This window comes from Callorhinus ursinus, unplaced genomic scaffold (assembly GCF_003265705.2).
Source record: "Callorhinus ursinus isolate GAN/ISIS: 27379988/994484 unplaced genomic scaffold, GSC_fseal_2.0 scaffold10, whole genome shotgun sequence".
Lineage (NCBI taxonomy): Eukaryota > Metazoa > Chordata > Mammalia > Carnivora > Otariidae > Callorhinus > Callorhinus ursinus.
This window is the reverse complement of record NW_027397072.1, coordinates 29,257,202-29,261,192: the sequence shown is the minus strand read 5'-3', so window position 1 is coordinate 29,261,192 and position 3,991 is coordinate 29,257,202.

The window sequence follows — 3,991 nt, the reverse complement described above, 5'->3', positions numbered from 1 at the left end:
GAAAGACATGTATCACATGTCTTTCTCTGATTGACTTATTTCACTCAGCATAACACCCTCCAGTTCCATCCACGTCGTTGAAATGGCAAGATCTCATTCCTTTTGATGGCTGCATAATATTCCATTGTGTATATATACCACCTCTTCTTTATCCATTCATCTGTCGATGGGCATCTTGGCTCTTTCCACAGTTTGGCTATTGTGGACATTGCTGCTATAAACATTGGGGTACACGTACCCCTTCGGGTCCCTACATTTGTATCTTTGTGGTAAATACCCAGTAGTGCAATTGCTGGATCGAACAGTAGCTCTAATTTCAACTGTTTGAGGAACCTCCATACTGTTTTCCAGAGGGGTTGCACCAGCTTGCATTCCCACCAACAGTGTAGGACGGTTCCCCTTTCTCCACATCCCTGCCAACATCTGTTGTTCCCTGACCTGTTAATTTTAGCCATTCTGACGGGTGTGAGGTGGTATCTCATTGAGGTTTTGATTTGGATTTCCCTGATGCCGAGCGATGTTGAGCACTTTTTCATGTGCCTGTTGGCCATTTGGATGTCTTCTTTGGAGAAATGTCTGTTCATGTCTTCTGCCCATTTCTTGATTGGATTATTTGTTCTTTGGGTGTTGAGTTTGATAAGTTCTTTATAGATTTTGGATACTAACCCTTTATCTGATATGTCATTTGCAAATATTTTCTCCCATTCTGTCGGTTGTCTTTTGGTTTTGTGGACCGTTTCTTTTGCTGTGCAAAAGCTTTTTATCTTGATGAAATCCCAATAGTTCATTTTTGCCCGGGCTTCCCGTGCCTTTGGCGATGTTTCTAGGAAGAAGTTGCTGCGGCTAAGGTCGAAAAGGTTGCTACCTGTGTTCTCCTTAAGGATTTTGATGGACTTCTGTCTCACGTTTAGGTCTTTCAACCATTTGGAGTCTATTTTTGTGTGTGGAGTAAGGAAATGGTCCAGTTTCATTCTTCTGCATGTGGTTGTCCAATTTTCCCAACACCATTTGTTGAAGAGACTGTCTTTTTGCCATTGGACATTCTTTCCTGCTTTGTCAAAAATAAGTTGACCATAGAGTTGAGGGTCCATTTCTGGGCTCTCGATTCTGTTCCATTGATCTATGTGGCTGTTTTTGTGCCAGTACCAAACTGTCTTGATGATGACAGCTTTGTAATAGAGCTGGAAGTTCGGAATTGTGATGCCACCAGCTCTGCTTTTCTTTTTCAGTATTCCTCTGGCTATTCTGGGTCTCTTCTGGTTCCATACAAATTTTAAGATTATTTGTTCCATTTCTTTGAAAAAAGTGGATGGTATTTTGATGGGGATTGCATTGAATGTGTAGATTGCTCTAGGTAGCATTGACATCTTCACAATGTTGATTCTCCCAATCCATGAGCATGGAACGTTTTTCCATTTCTTTGTGTCTTCTTCAATTTTTCATGAGTATTTTATAGTTTTCTGAGTACAGATCCTTTGCCTCTTTGGTTAGATTTATTCCTAGGTATCTAATGGTTTTGGGTGCAATTGTAAATGGGATAGACTCCTTGATTTGTCTCTCTTCTGTCTTGTTGTTGGTGTATAGGAATGCCACTGATTTCTGTGCATTGATTCTATATCCTGCTACTTGACTGAATTCCTGTATGAGTTCTAGCAGTTTTGGGGTGGAGTCTTTTGGGTTTTCCACATACAGTATCATATCATCTGCAAAGAGTGAGAGTTTAACTTCCTCTTTGCCGATTTGGATGCCTTTGATTTCTTTTTGTTGTCTGATTGCTGTGGCTAGGACTTCTAATACTATGTTGAATAGCAGTGGTGAGAGTGGACATCTCTGCTGCGTTCCTGACCTTAGGGGAAAAGCTCTCAGCTTTTCCCCATTGAGAATGATATTCGCTGTAGGTTTTTCATAGATGGCTTTTATGATATTGAGGTATGTACCCTCTATCCCTATACTCTGAAGAGTTTTGATCAAGAAAGGATGTTGTACTTTGTCAAATGCTTTTTCTGCATCTATTGAGAGGATCATATGATTCTTGCTCTTTCTTTTGTTAATGTATTGTATCACGTTGATTGATTTGCGGATGTTGAACCAGCCTTGCAGCCCAGAAATAAATCCCACTTGGTTGGTGAATAATCCTTTTAATGTACTGTTGGATCCTATCGGCTAGTATTTTGGTGAGAATTTTTGCATCCATGTTCATCAAGGATATTGGTCTGTAATTCTCTTTTTTGATGGGGTCTTTGTCTGGTTTTGGGATCAAGGTAATGCTGGCCTCATAAAATGAGTTTGGAAGTTTCCCTTCCATTTCTATTTTTTGGAACAGTTTCAGGAGAATAGGTATTAATTCTTCTTGAAATGTCTGATAGAATTCCCCTGGGAAGCCGTCTGGCCCTGGGCTTTTGTTTCTTGGGAGATTTTTGATGACTGTTTCAATTTCCTTAGTGGTTATAGGTCTGTTCAGGTTTTCTATTTCTTCCTGGTTCAATTTTGGTAGTTGATACATCTCTAGGAATGCACCCATTTCTTCCAGGTTATCTAATTTGCTGGCATAGAGTTGCTCATAATATGTTCTTAGAATTGTTTGTATTTCTTTGGTGTTGGTTGTGATCTCTCCTCTTTCATTCATGATTTTGTTGATTTGGGTCATTTCTCTTTTCTTGTTGATCAGTCTGGCCAGGGGTTTATCAATCTTGTTAATTCTTTCAAAGAACCAGCTCCTAGTTTCGTTGATCTGTTCTACTGTTCTTTTGGTTTCTAGTTCATTGATTTCTGCTCTGATCTTTATGATTTCTCTTCTCCTGCTGGGTTTAGGCTTTATTTGCTGTTCTTTCTCCAGCTCCTTTAGGTGTAGGGTTAGGTTGTGTATTTGAGACCTTTCTTGTTTCTTGAGAAAGGCTTGTATTGCTATATACTTTCCTCTCAGGACTGCCTTTGCTGTATCCCAAAGATTTTGAACAGTTATGTTTTCATTTTCATTGGTTTCCATGAATTTTTTTAATTCTTCTTTAATTTCTTGGTTGACCCATTCATTCTTTAGTAGGATGCTCTTTAGCCTCCATGTATTTGAGTTCTTTCCGACTTTCCTCTTGTGGTTGAGTTCTAGTTTCAAAGCATTGTGGTCTGAAAATATGCAGGGAATGATCCCAATCTTTTGGTACCGATTGAGACCTGATTTGTGACCTAGGATGTGATCAATTCTGGAGAATGTTCCATGGGCACTAGAGAAGAATGTGTATTCCGTTGCTTTGGGATGGAATGTTCTGAATATGTCTGTGAAGTCCATTTGGTCCAGTGTGTCATTTAAAGTCTTTATTTCCTTGTTGATCTTTTGCTTAGATGATCTGTCCATTTCAGTCAGGGGGGTGTTAAAGTCCCCCACTATTATTGTATTGTTGTCAATGTGTTTCTTTGCTTTTGTTATTAATTGCCTTATATAATTGGCTGCTCCCATGTTCGGGGCATAGATATTTACAATTGTTAGATCTTCTTGTTGGATAGACCCTTTAAGTAGGATATAGTGTCCTTCCTCATCTCTTATTACAGTCTTTGTTTTAAAATCTAGTTTGTCTGATATAAGGATTGCCACCCCAGCTTTCTTTTGGTGTCCATTAGCATGGTAAATGGTTTTCCACCCCCTCACTTTCAATCTGGGGGTGTCTTTGGGTCTAAAATGAGTCTCTTGCAGACAGCATATGGATGGGTCTTGTTATTTAATCCAATCTGATAGCCTGTGTCTTTTGATTGGGGCATTGAGCCCATTTACATTCAGGGTAACTATTGAAAGGTATGAATTTAGTGTCATTGTATTACCTGTAAGGTGACTGTTAACTGTCTGTTGTCTGTGTTCGTTTCTTCTGTTTGCTGCTTTTAGGTTCTCTCTTTGCTTAGAGGACCCCTCTCAATATTTCTTGGAGGGCTGGTTTCGTGTTTGCAAATTCCTTTAGTTTTTGTTTGTTCTGGAAGCTTTTTATCTCTCCTTCTATTTTCAATG